This window comes from Aquarana catesbeiana, linkage group LG03 (genome assembly GCF_042186555.1).
Source record: "Aquarana catesbeiana isolate 2022-GZ linkage group LG03, ASM4218655v1, whole genome shotgun sequence".
NCBI classification, from domain to species: domain Eukaryota; kingdom Metazoa; phylum Chordata; class Amphibia; order Anura; family Ranidae; genus Aquarana; species Aquarana catesbeiana.
This window is the reverse complement of record NC_133326.1, coordinates 632,539,579-632,557,309: the sequence shown is the minus strand read 5'-3', so window position 1 is coordinate 632,557,309 and position 17,731 is coordinate 632,539,579. Positions and strand designations below refer to the sequence as shown.

The following is a 17,731-nucleotide window of genomic DNA, read 5'->3' as shown; positions in this document are numbered from 1 at the left end:
CTTCTCTTGACAAGGGTAGCTAAGAGCTTACCCTGCTAAATACCACTTACCTATTTATACCATACTACCCTTTAATACAACTTAAATAACCACACAACACCTGAGGTGGGTTAAATGGCCAACATGGCCTTTATTAATAACCAACTTTTATTTAACAATACATAATGTAAACACCCACCTAAACTTCACTATGGTCACTGAAATGTATAACTTTTAAGATCCAAGGCGGTACCAGTGTATCCACAACGCTCTTTGTTTGTGTCTGAGGCCCATCTAACTGAGTTGCCACCCCAGCCGCTATTTATAAAGACTCAGGGCCTAAACCCAGCTGACCTCAGCCACCCCAGGGTCCTTAATCTACACGGTCACTAGCCAGTGAACCGTTCCCACTCGAGGATACCATACCTGATGGTTCCCCACCGTTTACCCAGAATGCATCACATTCTACCACGCCAAGGATCCCAAAATGCCATAGCGCAGCAGGTATGACACCTTATGCCTGCGCGCTCCGCCACACCTGAAAAGCCCTCTGCACTCCGTCCTCCAAGCCCAAAAACCGTAAATCAGTACCCACTGCATTGAGGTAAACTCCATCAGCCCTGAGGAACTTCCAAATCTCTGATTCTAAATCCAAGTGCCTAATGACCAGACCTCCGTTCCTGATAAAAAAAATCTCCCTACCTCCTTGTTGACTTTCACCCGGGCTTTATTGATTCAGTTCACAGATCTGGCCTCTCTCCAAAAAGTACGTGCCACAATCTCCGACCAAATAAATATGGTGCCCGGAAAATCACATCTAAGTCTGAGAAAATCTAACCGAATGTCGCGAATCAGTTCCCTGGATCGCCTGACACCCAGATCATTCCCCCCTGCGTGTATAACCACAATATCAGGAGCCCTGTCCCACCGTGCAAATTTATGAACCTCAGGAACCACCCTATTCCACATCATCCCCCTAACTCCAATCCATCGTACACTACCCACCTCCCAGGGCAAACCTAGCTGCCTAGCTGCGGGCCTGACTTCTGCCCTCCTGGCCCCCCAGTAAACAAAGGAATGCCCGAGGATCCACACCAGGCATCTGCGGCCTGAAACAGACAGAGAAGAAACATTGCCCCACCACCTGCACCCAAACACCACGTAACATGCACAAACTAAACACACAAAAAAGAAGAAGCAAGAGGCAGAAAATGCAGAAAGAAACATGAAAAACACACACCACTTGGTTAAATAAGATGAGGCCTGACATAAAGCCTGAACCTATCTGATTCCCATCTACTGATCTGTTTGATAACCGCTGCCCCCAGTCCCCATCTAGCTGCCTCCGTAGCAGCGCCAATACGAAAAGAGTGCGAACCAAACTGACTGGGAACCAAGCCTGCCGCCGTAAGACACTTGCGGAAAACCGCAGTGAATTGGAAACGCGATAAGAAAGAGCCATCCATGTGCATCAAGAAAGGTCCCGCCTTATTGGGCCTGACCACCGCCAGCTGCAATACAGCCGTGACTGGGCACAGTCCGGCCTCCACACCCCGAAACAGCTCCAAAATGGCCCCTTTCCCAGCCTGATCCGTTTTGGACTTCTGAATGGTAATACTCACCGAGTCACCGTGCAGCGTCACATCTTCCCTCCCGAGACCCCCAGCAGCGCGCTGATTAGGGCTGACCAGCTCCCCTATGTGTAGGGCCCCAAAGAAAGCTAACAATCGTAACGTATCGAAAGAGACTGGGCGCCTCTGATCCTTAGCCTTGTAACCCTTGCGATAGCACTTCAAGGCTTGACGCACGATGAACGACTTCGTGACGTCCACCCCTCCCCGCATTTTGAACCAGAAAGCCAATCCCGCTAACTTACGTTCTACCGACGACACAGAGGCCCCTTGAAGAAAATGATTTACGATAAAGTACAAGACCAACGTCGACTCATCGTCCCGAGGCTCAAGCCCCCCTACCTCTGCCACCAACGAATTCCATTCCTTCCATGCTCCAGCGTATGCTCCCCACGTCGCCTCACTCAGTGACTTGCGAATCAATCCTGCGGCGACTCCGATGCGATCGCCCATAACCGCTGAGAACAGGGGGTGCCATGCAGCTCCGCCTCCGGTGCCAATACACGGAATTCCGTCCACTGCGAACGAGACAAAGCATCCGCAATCCTGTTAGAAACCCCCGGAATGTGAACAGCATAGATGAACACATTAAGGCGAAGGCATAACAACACCAAATGGCGCAGCAAGCGCACCACTGGGAGAGAAGAGGCCGATAAGTTGTTTATGGCGGTAACCACTCCCAAATTATCACAATGGAAACGCACTTTTTTTATTCTGAAATGCACTACCCCAAATTTCCACTGCCAGCACTATAGGAAACAATTCCAAAAGTGCCAGATTACGCAACCAACCTGCCTCCCTCCTGCCTCCCTCATCAGGCCAACCCCCGGCACTCCACTTACCCTGGAAGAACGCTCCATATCCTCCTGACCCTGCTGCATCAGTAAACAACTCCATGTCCACATTGCTAACGGGGCCCGACATCCAAACCGACCTCCCATTATACGTAGCCAGGAAATCGTCCCATACCCCAAGATCCGCTCGATGATCCCGAGTCAGAGGGATGAAATGCCTAGGGTTGCTGACACCTGCCATTGCCAACGAAAGTTGACGGCAAAATATCCTACCCATTGGGATAATTCTGCAGGCAAAATTCAATTTGCCCAACAGAGACTGCAACTCTTTGACCCGAACCTTATGTCTGCCCACCAAGTCCCTAACTTCCTGCCTCAAAGCCACAAGCTTGTCTTCCGGCAGATGACACTCCATGGCCAGGGAATCAATCATTATTCCCAAAAAAAACAGTTCGGTCGTGGGGCCCACTGTTTTTTTGGGTGCCAACGGAATACCAAAACGATCTGCCACGTGCTGTAACGTTCCCAGCAGAACCGCACAAGCATTGGAATCCGCCGGGCCGATACACAGGAAATCATCCAGGTAATGGATGACGGAGTTCAACCCTGATACGTCACGTACTACCCATTCCACAAAGGAACTGAAGGTCTCGAACAACGCACATGAGATGGAACACCACATAGGCAGACAATGGTCTAGGAAATAAGACCCCTGCCATCTACAGCCCAATAAGTGCATGCTATCCGGATGCACTGGAAGCAAACAAAATGCAGCTTCCACGTCCACTTCCGCCAACAAAGTGCCCCGGCCACACCTCTGTACCCATGAGATTGCGGCATCAAAGGAAGTATAGGTGACCGCACAGGCCTGCGGGTCAATACCATCATTCACCGATGCCCCTTTCGGGTAAGAAAGATGATGAATCAAACGGAACTTGCCCGGCTCCTTCTTAGGAACCACACCCAAGGGGAACACTATCTATCCCCGAAATTGCGGGGAAGAAAAAGGACCACCCATCGTACCCAAAGAAACTTCCTTCTGAAGTTTCTCCGTTACCACCTCAGGGAACAGGCGAGCTGACTGTAAATTAGCCGGATTCGGGGGAACTGTAACCAAAGAGCATGGGATTCTAAAACCCACAGAGAATCCCTCCCCGAGGAGTCAAGCCCGGATACCTATTTAGGAAAGGAAGCATCCTTCCCACCATCACCGGCGTCCTTCCTTTTTCCAGACCCATCTCCTGTCTTGTGCTTACCAGCCTTAAAACACCTGGTGAAGGCATGACTGCCCCCGCATCCTGAGCATTCATGTTTGAAGCGACAGGACCCTCCGAAACGACAAGAGCTGTCGTTGAATTGCCAGCAGACCCCCTTCTTTCTGAAAGCACCGCCAGCCCCCCCTGGAAAAAACTGATTCCCGCTCCTGGCCGGGGTCATAAGTTTCATCCAAAGCCCTATGTCTTTGTGATTCCAGCGGATAGCCGGTCTGACCGCCTTTCTTTGCCGAAACTGCTAGTCATAGCACAACCATGCCATGCCGCCACAAACCCTATTCGCCTGCCCGATCACGTCTAGATAACAGAACAAGGCCGAGCAGCTGGCCGGTTCCTTTTTGCCAATCACACTGGCCAAAATTGCAAATGCTTGCAACCAATTATTAATCAGACGATACCTCCGTTTTTCCTCATCCTCCTTTTTACTTTCATCCGGCTTGACACGATCTAGATTAAATTTTTCCAGGGGAAGTAGAGAAAATATCTCCACATACTCCCCTTTCCAAACCCTATCCCGAACTTCCTGCTTTAGGTGTGCTCCCAGGGGTCCTTCTGTTTTTCCGCCGTCTCCACCAGACTAGCCCCTTGCAGCACATCCCCCGTTGTCCCTACAGTCGAAGGGGTAGAGGGGCTCATCACTGTCTCTGCCGGTCCCACAAACGCATCCCCCACTGCAGCTGCTCCTCCGAGCACCCCCCCACTACCAAGCCTCTGCAGCAATTCTTTCAGACCCAGCAGTACTTCCCTCGTTAGACCCTCCGTCCCCGGGCCTCCAGCAACAACCCCCCCTTGCCCCTGGGCTCCCAACCCTGACAAAACAGAAGGAGATATAAAAGGTAAAATAGGAGGAGACTTACCAGGCTGCATGGGGCGGAAAACCCCTCCAGCCGCCGGTCCGACTTCCCTCACGGCGTCCCCGGGGTCCTCCACCAGCTCACCCTCCTCGGCACTGCTGGCATCCGATCCCCGCTGCTCCAGGGTTCCTCCAGTCTCAGGCAGCCGCCGCAGCGTCGTCCATCCTCTCTCCTCCCGTTCGGCGCCATTCATTCGGTGCGCTGACAGGCTCGCCGGCTTGCGCCGATTCGACCTCCGCTGACGTCATCAACCCGTGCCCCGGTCTGACCCGGGCGTGCCGGAGCCACCTGTTGTCTGGAGGTGCGCGGCGCAGCAGCCAAACGTCCACGGGCAGACGTGCCCATCCTCTCTCGCCGGCCATCCGAATCTCTAGGTGAGCCACCGACCGCCTCTCGCTCCAGGCTGGTGCTTGCAGCTACATCTCTCCCACGCCGAGCCGGTGTGCCGACCGATACCTCGCCAGGCACACCGGCCGCAGTAACCGGAATCCGGACGATGGAGGATGGGGGGGGGGGGGCGCGGACTGCTGGGGAGACCCCATCCCCCGCAGGCTCCGCCTAGGATGGGGATTCCTTCCAGGCTCACCCCCGTCCAAGGCAGGCATGCACTTGGCAGGGGGGCCTAAAGGTTACGCTTGCGGGCTCCTGTTGCGGCGCTGAGCCTAAGGGGTCCTATCTGGTGTGAAGCGCTCAGGGGGTCTAGACCTCCTAGTGCGCTGGGGCGCAGGTCCCAAACTGGGGGAACTCTGCTGGACCCCTTTCAGAGAAGCCGAGATTTGGCTCTGTATCCAGTCCACTCCATGAACATCCGCAGCTGCTCTAAGCTGAGCCAAAAGTTGCTGTAGCTCACTCATATTAAGCAGGAACTCCACTGCAAATTTCCAGAGACACCTGATGCTCTTGACCAGAAGCTCTTGACCAGTTCAAAAGACTGTTGCAGCCCCACCCACTCCTCCTTATTTTATTAACTACTGGCTCCCCCCCCTTTGCACCAAATATTAACCAATAATAACCTTTTAATTAAACTTATATGCCATACCTTAAACCTGACCTTGCTGGCTTGCCTTATCACCCTGTCATGTCCCCCTCCGCTGACTCGTTCCTGCTCAGCTACGGGCTTCTCTTTCATGAAACATTAAAACGTAAATCTTATTTAAAACAAGAACACATTTGGTGATTGAAAATAATATGAAGGTTTTTTTTTTTTTACAATTGAAAATGTTGTTTACCTTAACGCAGGGGTGCCCAATTGCTGGCCCGCCACCTCCTGCTCTGGGATGGTCGGCAAGCCCAGATTGTGAGTTCCTGACCCGCCATCCCTGAGCATCAGTGTGAAAAACGGAGCCGGCCCTAGAGGAAGCAGAGCTGATGCTTCCTGTATAGCGCAGACTCCTGTCACAGGCGGATTGGTACCAAATGTACTCTGCCTGTGACAGGAGCAATACAAGAATCATTGGCTCTGCTCTCTACTGCAGCCACACACTTCCTCTAGCGCCTGCTCCTGTCACACTGATGCTCTGGGATGGTGGGTCAGGAACCAGCCAGCAATACCCACCAGCAGTACCCGCCAACAGTACCCACCAGCATTACTTGCCAGCAGTACCAGCCAGCAGTACCCACTAGCAGTACCAACCAGCAGTGCCAGCCAGCAGTACCTGCCAACAGTACCCACCAGCAGTGCCAGCCAGCAGTACCTGCCAACAGTACCAGCCAGCAGTACCAGGCAGCAGTACCAGCCAGCAGTACCCGCCAGCAGTACCAGCCAGCAGTACCCGCCAACATTACCCATCAGCAGTACCTGCCAGCAGTATCCACCAGCATTATCAGCCAGCAGTACCCACTAGCAGTACCAGCCAGCAGTACCAGCCAGCAGTACCCGCCAACAGTACCCACCAGCAGTACCAACCAGCAGTACCAACCAGCAGTACCTGTGAACAGTACTCGCCAGCAGTACCCACCAGCAGTATCCACCAGCAGAACCCAACAGAACCCACCAGCAGTACCAGCCAGCAGAACCTGCCAACAGTACCCACCAGCATTACTCGCCAGCAGTACCAGCCAGCAGTACCCACTTGCAGTACCAACCAGCAGTACCAACCAGCAGTGCCAGCCAGCAGTACCTGCCAACAGTACCCACCAGCAGTGCCAGCCAGCAGTACCTGCCAACAGTACCAGCCAACAGTACCCGCCAACAGTACCAGCAAGCAGTACCTGCCAGCAGTATCCACCAGCATTATCAGCCAGCAGTACTCACTAGCAGTACCAGCTAGCAGTACCAACCAGCAGTACCCGCCAACAGTACCCACCAGCAGTACTCGCCAGCAGTACCCACCAGCAGTACCAATAAGCAGAACCCACCAACAGAACCCACCAGCAGTACCAGCCAGCAGATCCCGCCAACAGTACCCACCAGCATTACTCACCAGCAGTACCAGCCAGCAGTACCCACTAGCAGTACCAACCAGCAGTACCAGCCAGAAGTACCAGCCAGCAGTACCAGCCAACAGTACCAGCCAGCAGTACCAGCCAGCAGTACCCGCCAACATTACCCACCAGCAGTACCTGCCAGCAGTATCCACTAGCAGTACCAGACAGCAGTACCCACTAGCAGTACCAGACAGCAGTACCCGCCAACATTACCCACCAGCAGTACCAGCCAACAGTACCCACCAGCAGTATCAACCAGCAGTACCTGTGAACAGTACTTGCCAGCAGTACCCACCAGCAGTACCCATTAGCAGTACCCACCAGCAGAACCCATCAGCAGTACCAGCCAGCAGAACCCGCCAACAGTACCCACCAGCATTACTCGCCAGCAGTACCAGCCAGCAGTACCCACTAGCAGTACCAGCCAGCAGTATTCACCAGCAGTACCCACCAACATTACCCACCAGCAGTACCAGCCAACATTACCCACCAGCAGTACCAGCCAGCAGTATCCGCCAATAGTACCCACCAGCATTACTCGCCAGCAGTACCCGCTAGCAGTACCAGCCAGCAGTACCAACCAGCTGTACTCACCAGCAGTACCAGCCAGCAGTACCAGCCAACAGTACCCACCAGCAGTACCAACCAGCAGTACCAGCCAGCAGTACCCACCAGCAGTACCAGCCAGCAGAACCCACCAGCAGTACCCGCCAACAGTACCCACTAGCATTACCTTCCAGCAGTACCAGCCAGCAGTACCCGCTAGCAGTACCAGCCAGCAGTACCAACCAGCAGTACCAGCCAGCAGTACTCGCTAGCAGTACCAGCCAACAGTACTAACAAGCAGTACCCACCAGCAGTACCAGCCAGCAGTACACACCAACATTACCCACAAGCAGTACCAACCAGCAGTACTCACCAGCAGTACCCACCAGCAGTACCCACCAGCAGTACCCACCAGCAGTACCAGCCAGCAGTACCAGCCAGCAGTACCAGCCAGCAGTACCAGCCAGCAGTACCAGCCAGCAGTATCAGCCAGCAGTATCAGCCAGCAGTACCAGCCAGAAGTACCAGCCAGAAGTACTCACCAGCAGTACCCACCACCAGTACCCACCAGCAGTACCAGCCAACAATACCCACCAGCAGAACCCACCAGCAGTACCCACCAGCAGAACCCGTCAGCAGTACCCACAAGCAGTAATGGCCAGCAGTAATAGCCAGCAGTACCATCCCTGGAGGACAGCCAGCAGCAACCACCAGCCATACCCGCCTGGGGGACAGCAGCAGCCGATACCTGCAGGAATCCTGAGGAAGAAGTGAAGATTGAGGTCAGTTGAGGTGCAGGTAAATTGCAGCGCATCAGTGTGAAAGCAGCCTTAGGCCCCTTTCACACAGCGGTCTGATCGGGTCCGCCTGTCTGTTTTTTAGGTGGACCCAATCGGACCCTCCATTCACCTCTATAGCGCGGCAGATGTAAACGCACTTGTGTCCATTTACACCCTTCTATTTCCAATCCGATCCACTTAAAAAAACAGAAGGGGATCCGTCCACTTCTGCCTGAGCAGATCGGAGGGCCCATAGAGTAGAGTGGGCTTTGTCCGTGTCTGCTCTGTAAATGCAGAGTGGACACGGACCTATATTGTGGCCTGTGACCAGTTACCAAGTCGCTAAAGTGGCCCTCGCTCTTAAAAAGGTTGGGCACCCCTGCTTTAATATATAAAGTGAACAACAGTGCGCTAAACTCAACCTACTATTTTTGATGCAATCATATTGGCATATAAATATATACGGTATATATATATATATATATATATATATATATATATATATATATATATATATATATATATGTTTTAAAATACTACAAATCTTCGTGATAAATAATATTCAAATAAATATAGTGATTATATACATTTTTATTTTTATTTTATTTTATTTTATTATAAGTACTTTTTCATTTTATCACTATATTTATTTCAATATTATTTATCACGAAGATTTGTAGTATTTAAAAAGATATATATATATATATATTTATATATATTTATATGCCAATATGATTGCATCAAAAATAGTAGGTTGAGTTTAGCGCACTGTTGTTCACTTTATATATCTAATGTCACATGGTGTCAGAGCACTATATTTAATTGGTTGCAGCTTGACTCATTTATCCATCTACTATATTTTTTACATTTTTTAAAATATTTTTTTCATATATATCATTTTTGTTTTTTTGGATATCCATACCAGCGCTTTAGTATATATAATTTTTATCACCCCTGCTTTAATGCATTCCCAGAAAAATGTTTAGGCATCAGCATCCCCCCTCATCCTCCCTTTTACTTACCTGAGCCCTCATTCGATTCAGCGCCTATACATCTGCATCTCTTCTCTCCCCTCAATTTTCTGGTTTCACTGGCTTTGCTGGGGCATTGGCTCCCACTTCTGTTAATCAAAGCCAGTGACAAGGGAGTGGGGAGTGGGGCAGAGTCATTGTCCATTGACTACTAACACAGACAGCGGGGCTCAGGAGCAAGCGCGCGAGTGCCCCTATGGGAAGCGGCTTCCTGTGGGGTCACTGAACAGAGGGGCCAGGACTGCCGGCAGGGGACCCGAGAGGATAAAAATAGAAAGGGGTTCCCCTAGGCGGACTTTAAAGGCACTTAGTGTTTGACTTAGGTGAAAAATGTGTCAGAATACACAACAGTGTAATAATAAAAAAACAAATTTTATTTAGAAACAACATTAAAAACAATGCAACAAAACATAGACATATCTAAGTAGTTCATTTATATCACCATACAAAATTAATGAAAAAATGAGAAAGAGGGACTCTTCTCACACCCAACGCGTTTTGGGTTATAATATAGTCCTTCTTCAGGGGAGCAGAGAAAGAGAAGAGAGGAATTTATCTAAGATATAATTAAGATATATGATTAATGAATTTACCATAGCATCTGAGAGCATAATAATGTATGTTAAAAATAGAGAGGAGAAGGTTTGCGGGCTCTCTGTGCAATTCTATTACACAGAGCAGGTAAGTATATTGATATTTGTTAATTAAAAAATAGAAATAAAATAAAAACTTTTGCCTTTTGAAGCACTGACATTTCACACTTTTTTTTTACTTTTGTAATGTATATAATTTTTTTTCATGCACATTTTGTTTTCTTAATGGGACAACTGGATATGTTTAGTGGGGACCGGATCCAGCCCCCCATGCAACTCTATAGTATCAGATCATTTCTAATTGTGATCTATTGCTGTCTGCAATCAGCCAGCAATAGATCACTATAGCAGAGGAATGTGCCATGACATCACTCCCAATGTAAACACAGTGGGGAAGCATTATGTTTATAGTTCTTGCTCCTATGGAGTATCTGCGGTGCATTTTCTCCCTAGTATTGGAAGTGGTACAGTGCTCTACTCTAAAGACAACTACCTTTCCTTTTCAATTTGCACTCGCTGTAATTCTTTAATTACTATTATTAGTAAAATTACTTAAACCCCAAAACATTATACATTTTCTGAAAGCAGAGGCCCTATAGAATAAAAAGGTGATAATTGCAAATTTTTATGATATTTGCGCAACTGTTTATTAACCATTTGTCAACCGTATAAATTACATATACAGCGGCAAGGAAGCTCTCCTGCGCAGGATTACGTACCTAGTATGTGATCCCGCACTATTGGGTTTGGGAAGAGCATGCGTGCTGCCAGCGACCCGTGATCTGCGGCCACACCGGACTCGATGTACGTCGGCATCTGCTGATCATTAGGCAGAGAGCCAGAACGGCGATCTGCCTATGTAAACAAGGCAGATTGCTGTTCTGTCAGTAGGAAAGGCATTAATCCTGTGTTCTTGCAAAGCAGGGGTACCAATCCATGCCTTCTCCTGGTCAAAGCACCTCCCACACAGTTAGAAAACACTGGCTAGGCACACAGTTAACCCTTTGATCGCCCCTGATGTTAACCCCTTTCCAGCGCGTGTCATTAGTACAGTGACAGTGCATATTTTTTATTACTGTATTAGTGTCACTGGTCCCAAAAAAGTGTCAGTTAGTGTCCACTTTGTCTGCCGCAATATCACAGTCCCACTATAAGTCGCTGATCGCCTCCATTGCTAGTAATAAATAAATAAAAATTCCATAAATATATCTCATAGTTTGTAGACGCTATAACGTTTGCACAAATCAATCAATATACATTTATTGGGATTTTTTTTTTACCAAAAACATGTTACAGAATACATATTGGCCTAAATTTAAATTTGATTTCACATTTTTTTATTGGATGTGTTTAATAGCAGAAAGTAAAAATGTTGTTGTTTTTTCAAAAATGTTGGTCTTTTTTTGTTGAAAGTGCAAAAAATAAAAAATGCAGAGGTGATCAAATACCACCAAAGGAAATCTCTATTTGTGAAAAAAGGGACATACATTTTGTTTTGGGTAGAGCGTCGCACGACCGCACAATTGTCAGTTAAAATAATGCAATGCCATATCACAAAAGTGATATGATCATGAAGGGGGGTAAATCTTCCGAAGGTCACGTAGTTAAATGCAGATTTCCATGAAAAATATAATAAAATACATTTTAGTGCAAAAATACAAAATATAATTTGTGGTTAAAATATTAAAGACGAGGTTGTGTCAAGTAAATAGAAACCAAACATGCTATGTCTTAAAATTGCGTGCGCCCGCAATATTGCAAAGAAATACCATAGGTGATGCCTTAAAAGCCTTTACAGCTCATCAGTTTAGAAATAACTAGGAGCTCTTGTGTTAGAATTATTGTTCTCACTCTGATGTTTGCAGCGATATGTCACATGTGTGGTGGTTTACATACGCATGTGCACCCTGGGTGGTTTGCGTAAGTGTGCAGTGCAATGGGTTTACAGAATTTTTTTTAAAAAAAGTAATATATATTTTACTATCATTTTATTTTCTTTAATTTTTTATATTTTTTTTATTACTTGATTTCTATCACAAGGGGTTAATAAACCCCCATGTGATATCATTGAGCAGGTGACAGGTACTCTTTAAGCAGACATTAGGGGTCTCCCAATGTCTCCCCTACCCTTCATAGTATATAACCAAGCACAGATCGACTTGGTTAGATGTGTCCCCTGGCTGTACTGGCCAGGAAATGGTGGATCTGATACTGGAAGTGAGTAAATCATCGCTGCTTCCCGCACATCATGTTTAGGACAAGCCATCAATTTAAATGGGCTGCCCTATGCGCAAGAAATGCAAAAAGTGCATACACCATTTACAAAAATTGCACTGCATCAAACCCCATGGTACTGCAGTACCATGTGTTTTGGTGTATGCAAATGCCCAATCATTTGCAAAATGTATCGGGGTGCCACTAAGAATTAATGGCACTAACGAGCGTCTGCAAAAGGCAGTGAGTTTTTGGGAGTTGGGGGGAAGCATGCCATTTTTTCAAGCGTTGTGCAAGGCACTGGTGTAAACAAAGCCTAAAAATAAACAATTCATCAATGGGAGCTTGGGGCACAGCGATCTTGACAGTGAATTCTTGCTCTGGAGAGGAGTTCACTCTGACTTATTTAACCGCTTCCGGACCAGCCGCCGCAGTTATACTGTGGCAGGTTGGCTTCCCTGCGCGAGCCGTTGTAGCTGTACGTCAGCTCTTTAAGATGCCTCCGGCAGCGCACGCGCCCTCAGCGTGTCCACGGAGCCGATGTGCATGCCCGGCGGGTGCGATGACCACCGGGAACCCGCGATCGATCGTTACAGAGTGAGAACCGGGATCTGTGTGTGTAAACACACAAATCCCTTTTCTGTCAGGGGTGAGGAGACAGATCGTATGCTCCTACTTAGTAAGAACAACGATCTGTCTCCTCCTTTAGTCAGCCACATTCCCCCCACAGTTAGAACACACATTATTATTATTATTATACAGTATTTATATAGCGCCAACAGTTTACGTAGCGCTTTACAACTTGAGGGTAGACAGTACAAATACAATACACTTTGATACAGTAGGAATCAGAGGGCCCTGCTCCTTAGAGCTTACAATCTAAGAGGGAAGGTCAAGAGATACAAGAGGTAATAACTATGGGTGATGTGCTGATTGAGAAGATAAATGTACAGTTGTTAGGTGGGGGCCAGATAGGCTTCTCTGAAGAGATGAGTTTTCAGGGATCGTCTGAAAGTGGATAAAGTAGGAGAAAATCGGACGGATTGGGGTAGAGCATTCCAGAGGATGGGGGAGGCTCTGGAGAAGTCCTGAAGGCGAGCATGGGATGAGGTGACAAGGGAGTTTGAGAGCAGGAGGTCTTGGGAGGAGCGAAGAGAACGATTAGGTTGGTATTTTGTGACTAGGTTAGAGATGTAGCTGGGGGCCAGGTTGTGGATGGCTTTGTAAGTTATAGTTAGTATCTTGAATTTAATTCGGTGACTGAGTGGCAGCCAATGGAAGGATTGGCAGAGGGGTGTGGCAGATGCTGAGCGGTTTGTGTGGTGGATGAGCCTGGCATCAGCGTTCATGGCGGATTGAAGTGGGAATAGCCTATTTAGAGGTAAACCAATGAGGAGGGAGTTGCAGTAGTCGAGGCGGGAGATGACCAGGGAGTGGATTAGAAGCTTTGTGGTGTCATTGGTTAGGAAGGGGAGTATCTTGGAGATGTTGCGAAGATTGAGGCGGCAAGCTTTGGATAGTGATAGAATGTGGGGTCGAAAGGTTAGTTCAGAGTCAAGGATTACACCTAGGACCTTGGCGTGGGGAGATGGGTTAATAGTTGAGCCATTGATCTTGACAGGGAAATCAGGGGAAGTGGCACCTGAGGGAGGAAATATCATGAGCTCGGTTTTGGATAGGTTGAGTTTGAGAAAGTGATGTGACATTCAGGCTGATATGTCTGCTAGTAAGTTGGTAATGTGTGAGGAGACAGATGGAGAGAGCTGGGGGGTGGAGAGATAGATTTGGGTGTCATCAGCGTAGAGATGATATTTAAAGCCGTGGGAGGCAATCAACTGACCCAAGGAGGTGGTGTAGATTGAGAAAAGGAGAGGTCCAAGAACAGAACCTTGGGGGACCCCAACGGAAAAAGGAAGAGGAGAGGAGGAAGTAGAGTTGTAAGTGACACTGAAGGAGCGGTGGGATAGGTAGGATGAGAACCAGCGAAGAGTACAGTCATGGAGACCAAAGGAGTGGAGTTTTTTGAGGAGGAGGGGGTGGTCCACTGTGTTAAAGGCAGCAGAGAGATCCAGGAGAAGTAGTACAGAATAGTGTCCATTGGCTTTAGCCATTAGTAGGTCATTTGAGAGTTTAAGGAGAGCAGTTTCCATGGAGTGTTGAGGGCGAAATCCGGACTGAAGGGGATCAAGAAGTTTATTCATGGTCAGATGGTCGCTTAGTCGGTTGTAGACCAGTCTTTCAAGAAGTTTGGAGGAGAAGGAGAGTAAGGAGATGGGACGTAAGTTGATGAGATTGGTGGGATCCAGTGAGGGCTTTTTTAGTATGGGGGTGACTAGCGCATGTTTTAGAGAGTTTGGGAAGATGCCACAAGAGAGGGAGAGGTTGAAAATGTGAGTTAGAGAGCGTAGAATCGAGTCAGAGGGTGAGCGTAGCATTTGTGAGGAAACAGGATCCAGGGGGCAAGTGGTTAGATGAGTGCTAGATAAAAGTTTAGCAACCTCAGTAATAGTAGCAGGGTTGAAAAGATGCAAAAATACTCTTGCGCACAGGTGTATTAGCTAAAAGTTCCCAAAGGTTCAGGAAGGACTGTGGATTTCAGCCTTGCTGCTCTTAAGGATGGGATTGTCCTAGTATTAAATGAAAAGAAAGAAAAAAAGAGCGCACCAGCCTAGTGCATTATCCTTGACAGATTTATTGATTAAAAACAAGATAAAATCTACTCACAAAGGTCGAAGAAAAAAATCGCATTGTATATGGCACAGAGGCGAATAGTCCAGTGGTAGCAGTTTTCCAGGTCCCAGGAAGGAGGCATATGGACTACTGCTGGCTAACGCGTTTCGAAGGTTACCCTTCTTCATCAGAGCCTTAGTAGTGTTAGTCTCCTGCTGGCTTTTATACATGTGTCCATCCAGACAAGACTGGTCAGATTGGTTCTGAGGCTCCTCCCTTAATTGGTGGGTGGTCCTCTGAGAGGGGTGGGTCTTGGCTTTGTTGTCATTATTATAGGGCCATAGTGTATTTATTTTTAAAAATTATTAAAAAGCTTTTTACATTTAATATGATTTTAGTCTAATTTATAATATTAGTTTTAATTTTAGTTCTAGTTTCTAGTTACTAGTTCTAGCTCTGGTATTTTAATTTTGATTTTTAATTTTTAATTTTTAATTTTTAGTTTTAAATTTTTAATTCATATTTAGATCAGCGGCCATGCATATAATCAGGAGTGCAAGCATCCAACAACAGATAGACTGAAATACTCCTGTCAATACTATTATGTAGATGGGCTAAGGCATATCAATATGTTCCTTGGAGCTCCTCTCCCCTCTCATCTTTAGATTACAGACATCAGAAGTCACTAATCAAGGGTCTAAAGTCAGAAATAGAGTGGCATACCTTATGATATACATATCTGATGGCAGCTCATTAGCTTGGGCTAGGTGTCTCTGTGGGGACTGTGGCTGTACCGGCTTCCATTGCTGACAGATCCTGGCCGGTGACACGTTCCTGTGTCCTGTAGAACCTGATGGAACGAACGCCGCTCCTTTACTTCCGGGTTGCGGTCCACAGGGCGGAAGTGCGGTTGTGACGTCATATCCCGTGCGCCCTTTGGCTCTCGATATTGACATATTATGAAATAGCCTCCATTTTGCCGTAGGCAAAGATAGAGGCCAAAGTTAGACAGAACCGTCTGAGCTATAGATTAGGGAAAGATAAAAGCATATATGTATATATGTATGTGATAAAACAGATCTGATAGTGCCACTAGAAGGGAGGGGGAAGGGGGAAATAAGGGGGGAAGACCCAGGGAAGGAGGAGATAAGCTCAAAGACAGGATGCTAGACATAGTAATCTAGATATATGCTAGATGGAGAGACAGGGACTATTAGAAAAATGGTTCTAGAATTGTAACTAGAAGGTGACAGTATCCTGAACTCATGTATTTGAAAGCCAGCAAGAGATGCACTAAAATTAATAATAAAAAGTAGTAATATAATATATATATAATATATATAATGTATAGAATGTATAGAATATATATAAAAAAATACACATACATCTACATAGACATATATGCGCATAAAAATCAAGTTTAAAAGGCAATATTAAAATTAGATCCGTATAGAAGTACACAAAAGTATGTGTACTTTTCCAGTATAATATAAAAAGGGGGTTTGTTATACCCACATATATATAAAATGCATATAGTGGTTTTGTACATTATTTCGGGTATACCCAGGGGTTATTTAGTAGACATCAACGAAAGGGATAACAGAATCATTATATCAAATTGATTTGTAAAACTAAAGTGATACTGATGATAATGATAATAGCAATCGTTTAGGTTATAATCAGACCACCAGTTCTATTATATTTTTTAAAAAATAGAAATAGTAATGGCAAAAAAAAAAAAAAAAAAAAATTTTTTTTTTTTTTTTTAAAATGGGTTTATAAAAACATTAGGATGTATTGAATATAATATTGGATAACAATAAAGATTAGATTACGTTAGGTTAGATGAGATTATAGAGAATTGGTTAATTATATTGGAAATGGATAAGGATATAATATATTATTTATAGAATATTAGATAGAACCATTGGCTACAGATATATGTATACATATATATATATATATATATATATATATATATATATATATATATATATATATATATATGACAGGAGTATTTCAGTCTATCTGTTGTTGGATGCTTGCACTCCTGATTATATGCATGGCCGCTGATCTAAATATGAATTAAAAATTTTAAACTAAAAATTAAAAATTAAAAATTAAAAATCAAAATTAAAATACCAGAGCTAGAACTAGTAACTAGAAACTAGAACTAAAATTAAAACTAATATTATAAATTAGACTAAAATCATATTAAATGTAAAAAGCTTTTTAATAATTTTTAAAAATAAATACACTATGGCCCTATAATAATGACAACAAAGCCAAGACCCACCCCTCTCAGAGGACCACCCACCAATTAAGGGAGGAGCCTCAGAACCAATCTGACCAGTCTTGTCTGGATGGACACATGTATAAAAGCCAGCAGGAGACTAACACTACTAAGGCTCTGATGAAGAAGGGTAACCTTCGAAACGTGTTAGCCAGCAGTAGTCCGTACGCCTCCTTCCTGGGACCTGGAAAACTGCTACCACTGGACTATTCGCCTCTGTGCCATATACAATGCGATTTTTTTCTTCGACCTTTGTGAGCAGATTTTATCTTGTTTTTAATCAATAAATCTGTCAAGGATAATGCACTAGGCTGGTGCGCTCTTTTTTTCTTTCTTTTCATATAGTAGCAGGGTTGAATGAGGGAAGTAATGACTGTGTTTGTGGACATGGGGTGTTGCATGGGGGAGGTTTTTGCGCATTGGTGATCTCCTCATGAATTGTATCAATCTTAGTTTTGAAGTGATTGGCAATCTCCTGGGCAGTGAGTGAGTTGGTGGGTGGAGGCAGTGGAGGACAGAGTAGAGCGTTGAAGGTAGAGAAGAGTTGACGTGGACTGGATGAGAAGGTGTTAATGAGTGTGATAAAGTAGGTCTGTTTGGCAGTGTGAAGGCAGGAGTAGTATTTTAGGAGGGCAGATTTATATTG

At 46.2% G+C, this 17,731-nt stretch overlaps 1 protein-coding gene across 11 annotated transcripts in view; it reads right to left on the bottom strand.

Moving 5' to 3' along the window:
• ADGRE5 (adhesion G protein-coupled receptor E5) overlaps positions 1-17,731 on the bottom strand; it is a 432,832-nt gene that overhangs the window by 145,916 nt on the left and 269,185 nt on the right. The window contains exon 1 of one of the 11 annotated variants that reach the window (XM_073622472.1): positions 15,516-15,671. The exons of the other annotated variants lie outside the window; for them this stretch is intronic. The gene's annotated coding sequence lies outside the window, so the exon portion shown is untranslated. Of the gene's footprint in view, positions 1-15,515; positions 15,672-17,731 lie in introns of those variants that run through there. 11 annotated transcript variants of the gene reach the window in all.